Below are 20890 nucleotides of genomic sequence, written 5' to 3' on the forward strand. Positions count from 1 at the left end.
ATCTTTAGTTCAGCAGTCGAAACGCTACATGTGTAAGCTTCTCCATCGTCAACTTCCCATGATATTTATGTAGCAATATTCCATTATCACCTGCATGTGGTGTTTATCTAGATCTCAACTGATTCGATTAGCAAGAGCTTGTTCTGCGTATAGTCAGTTTTGAAATCGAGGTAAGCTACTTACAAACACGTTGATGGTACAGGGGTTTCAACAGTCTCGATTGAAGTCAGCATTTCGCAAATTCTATGGTCGTTATAACGATCTAGTTCGTCAATACAACTTATCATTGGGTCAAATGCTGTCTGACGTGTTTCATACCGATTGTTAAGCCGTTCTTGGCACACTAATTTTGACTGCGGATAACTCCGTTTACCTGATCAGGATATAGGACTCACGGCGGGTGTGACCGGTCAACAGGGGATGCTTACTCCTCCTAGGCACCTGATCCCACCTCTGGTGTGTCCAGGGGTCCGTGTTTGCCCAATTTTCTATTTTGTATTGCTTATAGGAGTTATGAGATTGATCACTGTTCGTTATCTTCACCTTGCATGTGTAACCTACTGAACTACTCAGTTATGTACATGCAATTCAATCTAAACGGAATAGACAGATATTGCTGATATTTCTATTTCTATTTATGTTTTATAAGGAGGTCCGCCATTATGACGGTGTTGTAAACCTCCTTAACGCGTTGAGCTTTTCTGATTGATCTACCGACGCTGTGTCCTTTGTTGTTTCCAATTTCAGCCAAACTGCTACAAAGTATCTTAAGGTAAATGGGATTCATGTTTGTTCAAATGAAGGAATGTGCCTTGCTCCTTCTTAAGGAGAATGTGATTAAGAAATGGTGAAATTAGGATGGGTGTCTCCCAAGTTCTCAAGAACTACTGAACTAGAGAACCGAAAGAAATGGGCAGCGATAAAGGTAAGAGTTTTACATGGGAATACACATCTATTGGGATATTTTTGTGGCCCTTCGCAACGTGGAAGGGAACATAGAAATACCGGTGTCCGTATGTCCGTCCGTCACTCTGGACTTTGTGGACGCAACTCCTCGGAAACTGCTCAACAGATTTTGTTAAAATTTTGTAGAATTGTTAGTCACCATATTTAGTATTTTGAGTTATGGGACTGTTGAATTTGTACATGCTACTCTATAAGAACACTGTGGACGCAACTCCGACGAAAACGCTCTAAGGATTTTTTTTTTTTTTTTTTTTTTTTTTTTTTTGCAGGATTGTTAGTCACCATATAAAGTTGATCATATTATGCCGCCATTTTGATTCAACAAATTCCACAGGAGTTATGGGACTTTGTTGAATTTGAACATATGCTACACTATAGGAACGTGGGGATCCGGGTTAGAATATGTTCTCAATACCCCTTGCTTCTTGTAAGAGGCGACTAAATGGGACGCGGTCCTTTGGATGAGACCGCAAAAACCGAGGACCCGTATCACAGCAGGTGTGGCACGATAAATATTCCTTCCTGCCCAAAGGCTGTAAGCGCTGAGCATAGGCCTAAATTGTACAGCCCTTCACCGGCAATAGCGATGTCTCCATATGTAAGATTCTTAAATGGGACATTAAACAGTATACACTCGATCAATCACTATAGTAACTCCTCCCAAACCGCTCAACAGATTTTGTTTAAATTTTGTCGGATTGTCAGTCACCATATGTAGTTGATCATATTGTGCCGGAATTTTGATTCGACACAGGAGTTATGGGACTTGATTGATTTTGTACATGCTACACTATGTCTATAGGAACACTCTGTGGACGCAACTCCATCAACACCTCCCAACACCACAGTATGGGTTTTGTTCAAATTGTGCAGGTTTTAGTCACAATATGCAGTTGATCATATTACACCGCGATTTTGAATCTACAAATTTACAAGAGTTTTAAGGGACTTTTGCGCTTGAACTCTGCCGCGCGGGGTACACATGGCTACGCGTAGTAATCTTGTTAATTAGAAAATCTTGAGAATAAACCGGTACAATTTATCAAGTTAGTATGTATTGATTGATTGATTTGATTGCTTTGGACCACACCCAACCATTTTTCAGTTATCTGGTGGCACCCAGTTTTGGATGAGAGAACCCAGATACAGTGTACCTGGGAAGAGACCACTGACCTTCCGAAAGTAAACTGGGAAACTTTCTCACTAACAGGCGCGAGCGGGATTCGAACCCGCGCCGACCAGAGGTGAGAGGCCGTGTGATTTTGAGCGCGATGCTCTAACCACTCGGCCACGGAGGCCCTAATTTAGTATGTAAGCATCCTCACATAGTGTAGATTCAAGATGGTTTACATCATGATCTCAAGGACAACAATACACACACCCTTGTATCCGCGCTGGTTATGAGATGTGAGTGGATGTAGTAAAAATGGCGGAATGGTTTGAAGGTAAGGTTGTTTACCCTGAAATACTTTAACAGAATACATTTTCTGTTGGTTTCTGCACCTTTCAACTGAATGCTGTAAATACAGGATCAATGGTGAGACATAGGAACGCGTTGTTTAATTTTGGAAATAGCAGGGATTTTCCCACTGATTTTCACATAATGTTATCAGATTTTCTTTTGCATTGAAATAGGTTTTTATTTTGTCTCTAGTAGGCATGCAACAAATAAAAGAAGACACCTAATATAACTTATGGCTTTAGAAACAAAGTGTAACTGTTTTGGTGTATCAGAAGTCTAGAAAAATATCCACGTCACATTTTATTTCTTTCCATAGATAGGAGCGTTTTAAGTACTGCCGGAACACCATTTTATTCTGAATTTACACACAGCAATCACGTGATTTTGAAGTATGCGAGTTTGCCAGAAAGACCCGAGAATCAGTAAATTTGTAATGAATAATTCTTTGATATTAAATGTATAGTATAATTTTTCATTTGTATTGTTTTAAAAAAAAAATCAGGTGCATGATATATTTTTGTATATCTTATGTTCCATATGCATTGTATAATTTTTTTTTCATTTGTATTAAAAATTCATTTCTATTATTTATCTACCATTGGTATTCTATATTTACCATTTGTGTTTTATGATTTTCCATACATATTGTATATTTTTTTCATTTGTGTTGTATAATTTTTCATAGGTATTATAAAAAAATTTCCAAGTATGTAATCCGAGGGAATGTTATGTATTTCATTGGTTCCATTATCAAGCTGCAGCCTGTATCTCTGTTATAACTACTGCTATACCATTTGTTTTGTTTGTTGGTGGGTTTTTTTTTTGGGGGGGGGGGGGTATTTTATTTATTTTCGTTTTGAATAGATCCTCAGTACCCCCTTGCGTGTCGTAAGAGGCGACAAAATGGGACGGTCTTTCGGATGAGACCGCAAAAACCGAGGCCCCGTGTCACAGCAGGTGTGGCACGATAAAGATCCCTCCCTACTCAATGGCCATAAGCACCGAGCATAGGCCTAAATTTTGCAGCCGGTGACGTCTCCATATGAGTGAGGGACGTTAAACAATATTTAATAAATCAATTAATCGTTATGCTCTTTATCCCCTAGAGATTTGTTTTTACTCATATTGTGACGTCACCAGCTGTATGTGAAGACAAGTACCGCAGATCTTTAGACCAATGCTTAGCGCTCAGGGCCGTACACAATAGTGGTGGTGGTGGTGGGGGGGGGGGGGGTTCATTATGTGTCAGCGCCTGTCGTGACGCAGGACCTCTCGCTAAAGACCCGTGATCCTCACAACAGAAGTCAAGCATAATTTTACTTGTCAGTATATATCGTGGGTCAATATTTATGTACTTAGTGGCAAAATTTGCAATCGTGATTCGTTGCTATGATAAAACCTGGCATGGTGATGACGTCACAGTATAATGTCTTATAGGCACTATAAATTAAATGAAATTATACCTTCAATTCTTTGGCCAGGTGCCAAGGACATTCGTACCAAATCGACACACCCATTTTGTTTAAGTAAAGGTAAATATATTACCTGACAGGTGAAAATTACCTACATCGATCACATAAGGGGGGGTGGGGGTGGGGGGGGGGGTCCGCCTGGTGACACCTTTTGTGGTCTGGAGAGACCGTTACTTGTTGCATGAAAATAAAACGAGAATTTTGGATTTGGAAAAAAGTATCCAGGAATGTTTTATTTTTACATGTATTACATAGGTAGTGTGAAGAACAAAGCGTGTTTAATGTCATCGAAACAGTGTTTCTATTATTGTAGATATTTCATGCTGGAAAATTTAACAGGAATAACGAGTTAGGCGAGATAAACGCACGCTTCGTGACTTCACTCAAAACAAAACTGACAACGCGAGATCTCGTTAGACAAACGAATAATCACTTTGATGGCGATATGAAACCAAGAAAAGGATGTAATTTTTAGAGAGGCATCCAGATCTGTGGCAGATGTCAATTAAGAACGAGAAATGATTACAATTAGTTTCTGTTGTTTTTCTTTAGAGGCCAAAACCTGTCGTTCCAGTTTTGATAATAAGATCTTAATGGATTTTTCGTATCTTGAAATCCGTTTATGTCAGCATCACCAAAACTTCTCTTTTCGAACAGAGTCCTCCAGTCTACAAAGCGGTTGTAATGGTGACCCCCATGGAAGAAATTCTTTCCCGTGTTGAATCGTAGTCGTTTGTTGACCGTAGTTAACAGATTTGGTAGTTCCATGTTTGAAGAGATGGAAAGGGGATTGTCTTCAAACACTGAATTCTTCCCGTATACGTCGTGAATCAAAGCACAAAGTAACGAAGCAAACAACAGGATCCGCGCCTTCATTGTGTCTGTAAAAGAAAGCAGTTGAGTAGAAAATGCAAGAAAATTCGCTGTATTTGTGAATATAAGCGTGTTCACTGTCACTGTGTTTTATTGTAAGTGTGAATTCATTGTAAGCGTGTTCGCTATAACCATGATTGACTGTAAGTGTTTTAAAATTCGTTATAAGCATGTTCACTGTAACCGTGTTTTACTGTAAGTGTGAATTCATTATAAGTGTGTTCACTGTAACCATATTTTATTGTAAGTGTTAATTCGTTATACATTGTAAGCATGTTCGCTGTAACCTTGTTTCACTGTAAGTGTGGATTTATTATAAGTGTGTTCACTGTAATTGTGTTTTATTGTAAGTGTGAATTCATTATAAACGTGTTCACTATAACCGTGTTTTACTGTAAGCGTGAATTCATTACAAGCGTGTTCATTATAATCATGTATTACTGTAAGTGTTAATTCATTATAAGTGTATTCGCAGTAACCATGTTTTACTGTAAGCGTGAATTCATTATAAGTTTGTTCACTATAACCATGTTTTACTGTAAGCGTGAATTCATTATAAGCGTGTTCGCTGTAACCATGTTTTAGTGTATTAGTTTTTCAAACTACTAAGGTAAATCATATACAATAGTGGTAAACCATAAAATGGTCTATAAACATATGGAAGTTTCTACTAGAGCAAACCAAATTACAATGTTAATGGCCGCGTTAAACCTAAGACGTAACCATAGGTAGTGATTGCTCTTTTGCCAAACCCTCGGCATCAGAGGTGAGAATCACGGGTCTTTCGTATATGACCTTAAAAAATGGAGGCCTCGTTTCGCGGCAGGCGTTGACACGTTATTAAAGAACCCTCACTGCTACGACCCTGAACACTAAGCATAGGTCTAAATTTGTGGTCCTTCACCTACAGCGGGTGACGTCTCAATATGAGTGAAGAATTCTCGACTGAGCGTAAAAGAAATAAAAAAAAATCAACCAACCCTTCCATTAACTGATTATTCATCTTTGAAAATAGCCCTCGTTGTATCTCCCTGACAACCCCAGAAATTATGACGGGAAGATTTCATTAACCTCTATTTTTAAACATGTCTAATATTGAACAAGCAGGATGTCAATCGAGGAGCAGCACGCGGACCAAACATCCTTAATTTTGTTCTTGATTGAAATTTGTCAGGGCATCCGGACTCAATTAATCCGATGTTTAATTAACTTTGGCCGACAGGAATTATTACGTAACAAAACGGCTTCCGGAACTTTTAAAATTTCCTGTTTTGAAACAAATGAACGTGCCGATATGGTTTTAATGTGTCATTGCTCTTTGATAGATTACGGACATTTAAAGTTCATACTGGAAGAAATCAGCTCATTGTTAATCAAGGAACTTTAAAGTATACAGAAATCTGATTTAAAAGAATTAAATACAGACCCTCGTTATCTCTGGTTTAGAGAACAAATTAATCCTAATACCACGACAAATGTGGTCAAAAACCTGATTAATTCTCCTACATCTCCTTGGAGTTCATTATTTGGAGATGTTGAAATAAGTCCTTCTTAAATCTGAAGTTACACTGTCCTCCCACCTAGATACGCCTACTATCAACATGTAGTTGATGACGCCAGAAGCACGCGCCATCTGGTGTTTATAAACAGCAGCTTTGACATAGTAAAAGGTGAGGTGGTGAAAATAGAATAAATGTCATATTCATAATCCTGTGCTTTTGGTGTTGATTGAATAAATTAATGAAATTATTACATAAAAATTCACTAATACCCATTTTAGTTCTGGAATTCCATCGTCATCAAAAGCAGATTATTTTGACTTGCCTAGATGATCGAGCATGCAGTCTGGGGGGGGGGGGGGGGGGGGGGGGGGCAGTATAAGAGAGAACTTACATGTATACTGCCTCGCTAGAGAGCTAGCTTTTCTAGTGATGTGGTAGAGTGTATCTCTTGATCATATAAATTAAGCAACGGTGAGCATGACCAGCACTTGGATAGGTGACCGCTACACGTTACACTAGTTTGATATGCTCGGTTCATTTGACTATATCATGTCACATTACGTTTGGCTCCAATCGGATCTCACCCGTCCTTTTCCGTAACCGAAAATATTTGCTCTTACGGAAGTGACCGAGTAATTACGATTGGTTTGGCGCCTCTATCTCCGCGTCATATGAAATTCATATTTTCTTTTCAATTATTCATCAACTGAGTTTAACTAAACTAAATCATAATAAACGCAATTTCTACTCATTTTGAACTACATAAAGTAGGGGCGGTGTACTCGCAGTTATCTAAACCTCTTAGCGGTTTGTACATGTAATGTGCAAATTTTCCGAATTTCGTATAAGACGAGTAGAAATTGATTTCATTCCTTAATTAGACGCCACCTTGGAGTTACCTGAGAAGGAATTAGATGCTGGACATTGAACGTCGCATTCTGTATTTGCTACAGTCTATTTTTGCCACAGTTTTATATTTGCCAGTCTATATTTGCCACACATCCTGTATTTGCCACAGTCTGCATTTGCCATAGTCTATATTTGCCACAGTCTGTATTTGCCATAGTCTATATTTGCCACAGTCTGCATGTCTATATTTACAACAGTCTGTATTTGCCACAGTCTATATTTGCCGCAGTCTAAAATTGCCACAGTCTAAATTTGCCACAGTCTATGTTTGTCACAATCTGTCTGTATTTCACACACAGTTTATATTTGCCACAGTCTATATTTGCCACAGTCTGTATGTCTGTATTTGTCACGCAGTCTATATTTGCCACAGTCTGTATTTGCCATAGTCTGCATGTCCATATTTGCCACAGTCTGTATTTGCCACAGTCTATATTTACCACAGTCTGTATTTGCCATAGTCTATATTTGCCAGTCTGCATGTCTATATTTACCACAGTCTATATTTGCCATCATCTATATTTGCCACAGTCCGTATGTCTGTATTTGCCACAGTCTATATTAGCCACAGTCTAAATTTGCCACAGTCTATGTTTGCCACAATCTGTCTGTATTTGCCACACATTCTGTACTTTCCACAGTCTATATTTGCCACAGTCTATATTTGCCACAGTCTATATTTGCCACACAGTCTGTATTTTCCACAGTCTATATTTGCCACAGTCTATATTTACCACAGTCTGTATTTGCCACACAGTCCATATTTGCCACAGTCTATATTTGCCACGCAGTCTGTATTTTCCACAGCCTGTATTTGCCGTTTGATTTACCTGTTTTATTTGCTTTACCATTAGGTTTACCCCTGAATAATGTTAGTGACGTTTATTAGATATACATGCACCCAGCATTTCTCAGTTCCCTTCAATAAGCATATGAACATTTATTGCGAAAAAAAAAAAGAGAAAAGAAAACTGACGCATTGAAATCGTTATCAGGTTTTGCAGCACATTCTTGAAAATCAATCCCCATTGTGCAGACCGAAAGCAGCGAAACCGCTCCCCTTAGATTGTCGACAATTACCAATGATTGATAGTATCCCCTCCCCATCATCAGTACTGTAAAATAAGGCTATATTCGTATATCACAGCACAACATACAACTCTCTATAAATAAAATCCATGATTTAGCAAAGCTGTTTAAACTGATTCGGATTGCTGGGGAGATAAATTTAGATTAAGCAATTCTAAGCTTCTGAAAACCGCATTGGCTTCTCTCGACCTTGAGAATCCGGGAATCTTATCGTCATCAACACAAAATTGATTTCACTGAGCCATGGATTCATAACACGAGTAACAAAGCTAATTAAAATGTACATGAGTTTGCAGTTACGCTAGTCTTTAATTAAGGGAGTGCATGAGAATGACGTCACGTATGAACTTCAGGAGGAAGAGAAGCACACTATTATCTGGAGTTTTGTAAGCATGTGTTGATTTTCACATAAGTCGGTTCAACCGGGCAATAAATCGGTGTAGGTCGGCTCAACCGGGCAATAAATCGGTGTAGGTCGGCTAAACATTGTGATAAATTGGTGTAGGTCGGCTAAACATTGCAATAAATTGGTGTAGGTCGGCTAAACATTGCAATGAACCGGTGTTGGTCGACTAAACATTGCAATGAATTGGTGTAGGTCGGCTTAACCGGGCAATAAATTGGTGTAGGTCGGCTAAACATTGCAATAAATTGGTGTAGGTCGGCTAAACATTGCAATAAACCGGTGTAGGTCGGCTAAACATTGCAATGAATTGGTGTAGGTCGACTCAACCGGGCAATAAATCGGTGTAGGTCGGCTCAGCCAGGCAATAAACCGGTGGACCTATTTTAGTTTGTTGTCGGGTATCCTTGCCTTATGTTTGAGGGTTTTTTTATTTGAGCGATCAAAATTTGAATTAAATCCCAAACTTAAATCTAAGTCTCGATTTCATTTTCTCTCTCGAGATTTTCAGGCCCAGGATTCAAATAGATTCGCACTTCAGTTTTGTAGTATTGTCAATTTTCTTGGAAATATGTTTTTAATGTCTACATGTAAGGGGGATTATAAAACTAAAACCGAAGAACTGGGATCATAGCGCTTACTTGTTATTGAGTTATAGTGTATTAAACTCTCGACCTTTTTGAAATTACGATTTATATTTATTTCTTCATATGTGTACGCTCATGTGCTACCCTGTTAGGTCATAGCTATAGATAAAGGTCGCATTATCAATACAGAGGTGATATCGCATGGCTATTGTTTTAATATTAAGTGATATCGCATGACTATTGTTTTAATATTAACTGATATCGCATGGCTATTGTTTTAATATTAGGTGATATCGCATGACTATCGTTATACTATAAGGTAATATCGCATGACTATTGTTCTGATATAATGTGATATCGCATGACTATTGTTATAATGTAAATGTGATATCGCATGACTCTTGTTATAATATAAGGTGATATCGCATGTCTATTGTTATGATATAAAGGTGATATCGCATATCTATTGTTATGATATAAAGTGACATCGCATGTCTATTGTTATGGTATAAAGTGATATCGCATGTCTATTGTTATGGTATAAAGTGATATCGCATGTCTATTGTTATGATATAAAGTGACATCGCATGTCTATTGTTCTGCTATAAAGTGACATCGCATGTCTATTGTTATGGTATAAAGTGTTATCGCATGTCTGTTGTTATGATATAAAGTGATATCACATGTCTATTGTTATGATATAAAGTGATATCGCATGGCTATTGTTGTGATAGAAAGTGATATCGTATGTCTATTGTTCTGCTATAAAGTGATATCGCATGTCTATTGTTATGGTATAAAGTGATATTGCATGTCTATTGTTCAGCTATAAAGTGATATCGCATGTCTATTGTTATGATATAAAGTGATATCGCATGTCTGTTGTTATGGTATAAAGTGATATCGCATGTCTATTGTTATGATATAAAGTGATATCGCATGACTATTGTTATGATATAAGGTGATATCGCATGTCTATTGTTATGATATAAAGTGATATCGCATGTCTATTGTTATGGTATAAAGTGATATCGCATGTCTATTGTTATGATATAAAGTGATATCGCATGTCTATTGTTATGATATAAGGTGATATCGCATGTCTATTGTTATGATATAAGGTGATATCGCACCTCTTTTGCTCTCTCCCTTTCACTACAATGGCGGCTGTAAAGTTATGATAAAGCTTGTAATAGCAGCACCACTAGTTGGAATCGTTATGAAATAATCTACAGTAATTAGTACTGTTAAGTTGATTTATATTTAAAGGAGATTTCAACCATTAAAGCGAGGGTGTTCCCAAAGATTGTGAAGAAACCTGAATAATGATAACTTTGTTTTACGCTATTATTTCAGTGTCATAGAGATTGCATTATATAAAGCTTGACCACAGTGTTTTGTGTACTAGTACGTCTTCTTTGTTGTAGAAAAAACTTATCTTCTTGTGTAAGTTTCATTCCGTTGATTTTCATAGAAGGTCAACAACTTTACAGTATCGTGATAAAGGGAAAAAACAAATAGTGTCATCTTGGGTTGTCGAGAGCGCATTAAATTTACAATAATCATTGTCTGTTTTATTTTACATATCGATTTCTCGGATTAATTCTTTTGATCCTTAGCGCGAGGAGAAGGTTCTGTGGTATTGTTACATTTCGTGTGTTTATTGTCATGCTATTAATGTGCATATTGTTATGTTATTATGAAATAAACATGCCACAACCACATGAATTATTTCTGTAAAAGGTCAGAGAAAATGAGACCGAAACCTTCCATTTCGGGATTTGAGCCCATAATTCAGTGTCCCACATATTTCTATGTTATATGAGTTGAGATGTCTATTTTTATCGGGTTTGTGTGGAATAGAAAGGAGTGAATTTTGGTACGCTTCACTTCACATCGGTGTTTACTATTTACCTGTGTGGACGGATTCGACAGGTGTACATCTCGACATGATAATTACATCACTAGTATTCGCTTTTGAAGCATAATATACAGTAGAAACACATCTTTATATAAGATAGAAACACATCTCTATTTGAGAAGACAGGTACATGTGTTCAGTTACCATGTTTACGTACCATTCCAAATTTAATGTCACGTATTATTGTCAGTTTCCAAAGAGGATTGAATTCGCGGAAGGTTCAAAATGTTTTTAAAAAATTGCTAATTTACAATTTTTCCTATATTCAGCAAAGAGTTGTTTCAAACATAGATAATACGATTAAGACAATCATCCTAATAATATCAGTGACTTATTCACTGGAATAAACCGTCAATGTAAACTAAAAACAAGAGGTCCATAGACATTATCGATCACCTGGGTATGACTTAAAAGTATTCCTAGTCCGAAGTGCTATGGAATCTATAATGATTTTCCTGTTCTGCATACCTAAGCCAAATTCTAATATTTAACAACAGTATATTGATTAATTGTATGTTGTTTAGCGTCACTTCCGAGAATCTTTCACTCGTATGGAGACGTCACCATTGACGATGAAGGGCTGCAAAATTTAGGTCTATACTATGTACAGGATTAAAGACCTATACCCGGCGGTTACGGCCTTTAAGCAGGGAGGGAACTTGATTATGCCACACCTGCTGTGACACGGGACCTCAGTGTTTGCTGTCTCAACCGAAGGACCGCCCCATTTAGCCACCTCTTATGACAAGCAAGGGGTACTGAGGACCTATTCTAACCCGGGTCCCCACGGACCAGCAGCTATATAAAACAAGATGTGTTTTTAAAACACTAATCCCCCTAAAATTTCAACACTGATGAAACACTTTACATTACATACTGTAACATAGTGCACTATATATGACTATTTTGGAACCGTCTTAGAGCAAGAACCTTTTCTGCTTTTCCTAAATATGCACTTAGTGTTTACACAGTATCAGCAAACTTTAAAAAGTCTTTCACATGATAGAGACATTTAATCTCTATACCCCCGTGATCATGAAATTTACAATGTCGGTAAAGGGTCACCTGTTCCTTTTAAATATATAATTTGTTTCAATTTAGTATCATAGCATTAATGAAGATGTTATCTAAATGTTTAACGCATAGATATTATATATACAAAGTTTGGCCCCGCCCTGGAGTCAGAACCCCTACCCCGGGGATCATGAAATTTATAATATTGGTAGAGACCTGCCTGCGCTACATCATTATGCATTAAGGTTTTCTTATAAGTGTGCGGTTGTAGAGAAAAAGATTTTTGTAAATTGGTCATTTTTGGCAGGGATGCCGGAGTCCTGAAATTTGTAATAACAAAGATACTTCATACCAAATTTAAGAAGAATTGGAAGGGTATTTACATGCATCAAGAAGAAGTTAAATTGCACGACGGACGACGACGGACGAAGAACTGAGGGACTCGGGTGACCTAAGACACGTTTAGAAATACATCCGTGTGTTTCAAATATTAAATTTCGGCACTAAATCACAGGTACATGAAATGCTCTATTTATCAAAAATAATCATTACGATCTTCTATTCTTATCTTTGATATTGTTTTGCTTTATAAGAATTTAGATTTATTAACCAAACACTGTCGGTAAAATAAATAAACCCCAGCCTCCATAAAGCATCGCATCTGATATATATATATATATATATATATATATATATATATATATATATATATATATATATATATATATATATATAAAATATAATAAATGAACCTGTAAGTTGTATTTAGGTATAAGAATTGTAAAGCTTTATTTAAACATGAAAAAGTATTTAAGCTGTACATTTTCAAACTTGGAAAACATTTAAATTTTGTATAAACATGAAAAAACATTTAAGTTATATCGAAACATGAAATAAATAAAGAAAAAAAAAAAAAAAAAAAAAACACAACGAAACACAAATATCGAGTTATCCTTATTTTCTATAATCTGTGATTAAAATATGAAATATGTACCTATCGATATCTGCGAAATTTTAACTCAATCAAATTGATTGAATTAAATTAATTGAAAATCAAACAAAATTAAGGAGACCCGCGATAGATCTGTTTGACATCCCGTGTATCATGTAGCAATGAGTGATTAGGTACTTACGTCACCGCTATAGTCCCTCGTGTAGTGTCCGCACAACTACTGCTCGCTAAAGATGACACGAGAATCGTCTGACAGGGATTATATAGGACGAGAGAGGCATGCGATCAATGGGATCATCCGGGCACTTGTTCAGCTCGCTCGCCTGGACGGAGCTGATTAAATTTATCCAATAAAAGTGAGAACTACTTCTGTATTGAAATTAATGAAGTGCTGAATGACTCTCTTAAAATAAGAATCTGATATTCTGTCTTATGTCTTACGACTGATTCAGACACCTTAGTATCATCACTGTTCTCACGGATATCGACATTTAACCACTCAAAGTAAATACCATTCTCACGGATATAGATATTTAACCACGCAAACTAAACACCATTCTCACGGATATCGACATTTAACCACGCAAAGCAAATACCATTCTCACGGATATCGACATTTAACCACGCAAAGTAAATACCATTCTCACGGATATCGACATTTAACCACGCAAACTAAACACCGTTCTCACGGATATTGACATTTAACCACGCAAAGTAAATACCATTCTCACAGATATCGACATTTAACCACGCAAAGCAAATACCATTCTCAGGGATATCGACATTTAACCACGCAAAGTAAATACCATTCTCACGGATATCAACATTTAACCACGCAAACTAAACACCGTTCTCACGGATATCGACATTTAACCACACAAACTAAACACCATTCTCACGGATATCGACATTTAACCACTCAAACTAAACACCGTTCTCACGGATATCGACATTTAACCACGCAAACTAAACACCATTCTCACGGATATCGACATTTAACCATGCACACTAAACACCGTTCTCAGGGATATCGACATTTAAGCACGCAAACTAAACACCATCCTCACGGATATCGACATTTAACCATGCACACTAAACACCATTCTCATGGATATCGACATCTAACCACGAAAACTAAACACCATTCTCACAGATATCGACATTTAACCACGCAAAGCAAATACCATTCTCACGGATATCGACATTTAACCACCCAAAGTAAATATCATTCTCACAGATATCGACATTTAACCACGCAAAGCAAATACCATTCTCACGGATATCGACATTTAACCACGCAAACTAAACACCGTTCTCACGGATATCGACATTTAACCACACAAACTAAACACAATTCTCACGGATATCGACATTTAACCACTCAAACTAAACACCGTTCTCACGAATATAGACATTTAACCATGCACACTAAACACCATTCTCAGGGATATCGACATTTAATCACGCAAACTAAACACTGTTCACGCGGATATCGACATTTAACCACGCAAACTAAACACCATTCTCACGGATATCGACATCTAACCACGCAAACTAAACACCGTTCTCACGGATATCGACATTTAACCACGCAAACTAAACACCGTTCTCACGGATATCGACATTTAACCACTCAAACTAAACACCATTCTCACGGATATCGACATTTAACCACGCAAACTAAACACCATTCTCACGGATATCGACATTTAACCACGCAAACTAAACACCGTTCTCACGGATATCGACATTTAACCACGCAAACTAAACACCATTCTCACGGATATCGACATTTAACCACGCAAACTAAACACCGTTCTCACGGATATCGACATTTAACCATGCACACTAAACACCATTCTCAGGGATATCGACATTTAAGCACGCAAACTAAACACCGTTCTCACGGATATCGACATTCACCTAACAACACAGTATTTTTACTTGTTACCAATTTATTTTTTAAATCCCAGATTAGGTATCAAAATGCATCATAGTGTTAAAACTAGTTTCATAACATTGTGACATTCATGATAAATTCAGTGTCGACACAAACGGATTTTGGCAATAGCAATACCAAGAACGACAAACGCACTGGTCTTCCAGTCTTCTAAACACGCGTCATTTTCCTCTGCTAACAATTCAAAGACGCGTGAGTTCCCACTGCTAACAATTCAAAGACGCATTAGTTCCCACTGCTAACAATTCAAAGACACGTGGGTTTTCACTGTTAGCAATTCAAATACGGGTGAGTTCTCACTGCTAACAATTCAAAGACGCATTAGTTCCCACTGCTAACAATTCAAAGACATGTATCCACATGTTTCAGACCCCCCCCCCCCCAAAAAAAAATAGTAATGATTTTGAAAAAACCTGCTTCTTTATCAATTTGTTCATAACGAAATACCATACAGAGAAGCAAGCAGACGAGTTAAATGGATAGAAATCACAAGATTACTTACAGTTTGTATAATAAATGTGTATAAATCACAAGATTACTTACAGTTTGTATAATAAATGTATATAAATCACAATATTACTTACAGTTTGTATAATAAATGTATATAAATCACAATATTACTTACAGTTTGTATAATAAATGTATATAAATCACCAGATTACTTACAGTTTGTATAATAAATATATATAAATCACAATATTACTTACAGTTTGTATAATAAATGTATATAAATCACAAGATTACTTACAGTTTGTATAATAAATAAGGAAGGTGAACCTTTACCGGAGAATCTGAGACTATTTACAACCATGAAGACATTCTAGATCACGTGTTCCTAGAGAAAACGTGTTTGTCATTCTTACCGGTACAGAAAAAACGTGTTTGTCACACATACCGGTACAGAAAAAACGTGTTTGTCATTCTTACCGGTACAGAAAAAACGTGTTTGTCACACATACCGGTACAGAAAAAACGTGTTTGTCATTCTTACCGGTACAGAGAAAACATTTTGATGTGATATTGAAGAAAATACATAAAATGGTCTCTAAGTTTTGTACAAGTACTACCAGAGGATTGGCGTGTCATGAAAATCAATAAGAGGTGATGTTGTCACGCACGTAAAGCGATAATTCAATCTATAAGCCATAAGGAAGACAATTTCGTTTCTACGTCTCACCTGTCCAGACACGTTTAAACACCTTACTGACCAGTAAAGAGAGAAAATAATAAAAGAGTCATTGTGTGTGTACTGTACAAATGCGAAATACATCACCCAAGCCCCACGAGGATTGAAATATAGCGCTAAATATCAACTTAAAACTGTTAACTTCTGTCATTAAAAATGATGTCAATTGCGTCAGGACGTTAATTATCAACACGACACACTTTTAACTTCTGTCATTAAGAAAGTAATATTCGGAGTTTAACTCGAGACGTGGAACATTTTGCAGTTCTGATAACACGAACGTGTCATTCTGGTAGATTTCATCATTACAGAGTCTAAAATTACCTTAATCTGAGATTAAGTGACTAATTGTAACACCTGGGATAACTTTAACCTGTCGTGTACTTTTACCGATTTGTTTTTAAATAAATGAACCCGAGAGCAAAGTATGTGATATATTTACACCTCCTATGATTTTCGTCTTTGCTTAACAAACAGCAATGGTTATGAATGCGCTGCTGTAGGGAACAATGCGCGTATGGATCTTGATCAAATAGCACCTCTATTTTAATGACTGGAAATTCCGACAAAAAATAAAAGTAGAATGTAAATATTTAAACAATGAAATGCTTTCTTTGTTGTTTCATCGAGTGATGAAGGTAGCTAGCATTGCAGAAAAATGCATTATCCGGATAAGTGGTGAAGGTATATATGTGACGTATTAAATTTATGTTGGATGTGCGCAAGTGCGCTAGAAAAATATTATTAGAAACATTATGGGAGATGAGGTATATAGTCGTACTGAATAATTATTTTATGTTAAACTTGAAATTTACCCCCCCCTCCATTGCTCATTGTGGTTCTCTCTACCCTGTGCCTCCGTGGCGTAGTGGTTACAACATTGCGCTCAAACTCGCATATACTCTTACCTCTGCTCGGGGCGGGTTCGAATCCTGCTCACACCAGTAAGTGAGAAAGTTTCACAGTTTACTTGCGGAAGGTCGGTGGTCTCTTCCCAGGTACATTGTATCTGGGTTCTCTCCTCCCCAATAAAAACTGGGCGCTACCATACAACTGAAAAATTGTTGAGTGTGGCGGAAAACTTCAATCAATCAATCTGTCTGGCTATCTTTTGCTGAATGTGTCCCGCCAACAGCCTGCAGGCCATACTCGCTTGAAATCATTTCGCTTGCAACATCAAGTGATCATGAATATTTCAAAATGGGGCGTTCACTATCCGACTCGGAGAATATATCACTAAATAAGAAATTATTTTGATTACTTTTAGGCCAAAAACACACTACAGTGCATTTGTAATACTTTAAAGTTAATATATAGTAATATATATATAGTTATATAGTAAACTATAAATATAGTAATGGGAATGGAATATCAAGAGGTTTCCATTCTGTCGTGAGAAATTATAGGTTCTCTGTAATAGTCATGGATGCAGGCTGCAACGTTCCCGGATTTTCGTGCGGAGGGATTATTTTAACAAGGTAGTGCATGTTCTGACCCAATCTCTACCCAGAGTTATCGTTCCCGCTACGCTCCACCAATACCTCTGTCAACGTCTAAAAAGTTATATCAAAATGTACAAAAACTAACTTAGCATATCGAACTGTAATGATAATATCTGAGCAAATCAAACACTTCTCTGAATTTTTTAAAATCAGAAGATGGTAAATATGAGACACCTGAGCGAATTAGAAGGTTTATATAAATATTCATTCATTCAATAATACTAGTATAATCATGGAATTCGTTGTTTTTGTGAACCTACTTTAAGATTTAAAGCATAAAACTTAAACTTATAAAATTATTATCCATGATGCTATAGGTAAAGGTAAGTTTTGCTAAGAATCTTGACATTTAGACGTTGACAGAGGTGTTGTAGCGCAGCGTAATACGCCCTCTGGTGAGAGATTGGTTCTGACCCAGATGGTCCACCACTATATGCGTAATAATTGGACTTTTACTGCTTTCGGGTGCAAGAAATCATTCATATTTGGGTTGACATATAAAATTTAGAGAAATTATTTATAGCTGAATATACAACTCTTTCGAAAGATTATGATTCAAGACCAAGATGTGTTAACTAGTGAAACACTGGGATGTCCCCATAAGGTACTTGTACACGTAGGAAAGTCATTCTGGTAGCCAACGAAAGGTCTTTTCACAAGGAATACACATGTGAAATATCAAAACCTAATTTGAGAGACACTAACCATTCACAATTCATATAGCCTTGGTTAAAAAATTTCAAAAGTAGGTCAAACTCCAAGGTCATGAGGTCAATTTTTTTTATATCTTGTCACAAGGCATACACGTGTGAAATATGAACCATTCATTCAAAAGTAATGGCTGAGGTAAATGTTTTTGTGGACAAACAGACAGACGGACGGACAAACCAAACACTGCATGTAAATGACCCCGAATCTCCAGTTTCATACGGGCAACTCTAACCGTTTTACCCATCAGCCTCGTTTTGATGATGTTTTTCTTTTACCCACAATCCACCCACTGACTCTATATAAGACGTTTAGCTTACTGTATATATGTACACTACACCACATGTCTTTCTGTGAAATTCAAGTACAAATGTAGGATTCAAAATGAAATGCGATTGGATATCGTTTATAATCCAGTTACAAGTGCGTTTTGAATCACGGAGATTTATTCTGGTTTTTCATATAATCTTTTATTAATTAAAATTTTCATTGCAAATAATATTTGTTATGATCGCATTTGCATTTAAAAATGATTAATTATATGCAAGGCATATCAAACAGTATTCGTTGCTGACCCCGCAGATTTTGATGAAATTGTACATTAAGTTCTATAGCTCACAGGGAAAATAGCGGAACAGGCCAAGGAGCTACAAATCCAGCCCTTATGAAAACTTGCGATTGACAACGGGAAAAAAAAAATTGCGTACGTCGAGGCCTTATCACTATGTATTCTTGCATTGATCACCGTCTCAGAAATTTAACGTAAAAAAAATTATTACATATTTTCCTAATTAACTAAACATTTATCAAGAACCTTCATGCGAACCGAAAACCCAGATCTTTAAATGATTTTGTTTAATGACGTAATCAAGCTAGGTAGTCAGTCAATTCCATTCCCGCTGATCAGCGTTCTATCCATTGCAAGAGAGGCGATGCGACGAGATTTGCTCTTCTTCAAGGGTCAACGGGAGGTAGCTCAATTTGAAGTTTAGGAAATTCATTTATAAAATTAGGTAAACAATGTAAGCAGATGTTGTACAGACCACGCTATGAATACAATGAAAGAGGATATTATTGACCGATTAAATTGAAATCAGACTTATATATCCCGCCCCTCCACGATGTACTTGTTTTGTATATAGTGATCATAAGCGAGCGTATCAAAAGATTTAATTTTGATTAGGTTGACATAATTAAACTATGTAATATATGTGAAGCAGGACATACATGCATTTCAAACAAAACAAAACTGAGGCTTTTGATTTTGATTAAGGTAGACCTATACTCGGCCTTAAATGGACTCAATCATGGAAAAAATGCCTGTAGAAGAGTTTATCGAACAGTGTGGTGAGTTGATTAAACAGTTGTGGTGAGTTGATTAAACAGTTTGGCTTAGTTGGCCATAAGGTTGAACACGTTGTTGTCAGGAGAGATCACGAGCAGGCGTTTGAAATTAACAATAGCTGATTATAAATCTATGCAAACATTTTATCCAAGCTAGATAATCACGCGAGAGTTCACAATGAGCACAGTAATTCCTATTTTGAGGAAGTAATATTCATACTTAGAGAGTTTAATGACTCATACCCTGAAGAATATCGAAAGCATAATTACGATTTTTATTGACACATATCACAGTACATTTTTCATTTCCCTATCATGACAAAGTCAGATATTCTTTTTGATAAAGACCGATGTCTCCGTCATAAAAATTAAATTAATGCAATATATTTACAGGATTGACATTTAATGAGCGAGCGGGATCCGGAACAGTGACACACTACAAATCACTACTGAGTGGAAGTGTACTAAGTAAATAAGACGGAACTATTCACTCCACACGGAAGGGATTTTTATTTTAGATCCCAAACACTTCCTCCTATAGCAGTACAACTCTTCTCTCGTCACTTGTTTCTGATGCAGCCAATCGAAACCAACGTAATGCCATCACTTACGAACCATCCCACCATATCAACGTCATGTGTCGTCCTAGAGTTAGACAAGGAAGAGAAAATGGAGCTCAGAATTGTAGAGGAGGAAACTCGAGATCTAGGGGTTTATTTTTCTGGGTTTCTGATCTCCTCTGTTGAATGAATTGGGAAAACTATATAGAAATCAGATGAATAGATTCAGATTTAAAGACATGGAGAAATAGAATAGAATATATACAGGTGTAGGATAAGGAATATAAACATTGCTTGTATTATGAATGTATTTGTACAAGTTTCGACTGTTTTATATCCCTAATAAAACAACCTACAGTTTTATCATACGTACATGAATTAACAAATTTCGCCAATAAACTTCAAAAACGCTTGCTCCAGAGATACTGCTTCCATCTTTAATATTGTTTCATATGTAACGTGAAGTCTGTAAGCTATGAT

At 36.7% G+C, this 20890-nt stretch overlaps 1 long non-coding RNA gene across 1 annotated transcript; it reads right to left on the reverse strand.

The window, feature by feature from the left end:
• Positions 1–4099: 4099 nt before the first annotated feature.
• LOC125666457 (uncharacterized) lies at positions 4100–14095 on the reverse strand. The gene is made up of 2 exons (XR_007366679.2): positions 13332–14095; positions 4100–4781 (listed from the first exon to the last, which is right to left on the reverse strand). It is a non-coding gene; the product is annotated as an uncharacterized LOC125666457 (long non-coding RNA).
• Between the last annotated feature and the right edge of the window lie 6795 nt (positions 14096–20890).

This window comes from Ostrea edulis, chromosome 10 (genome assembly GCF_947568905.1).
Source record: "Ostrea edulis chromosome 10, xbOstEdul1.1, whole genome shotgun sequence".
Taxonomy (NCBI): domain Eukaryota; kingdom Metazoa; phylum Mollusca; class Bivalvia; order Ostreida; family Ostreidae; genus Ostrea; species Ostrea edulis.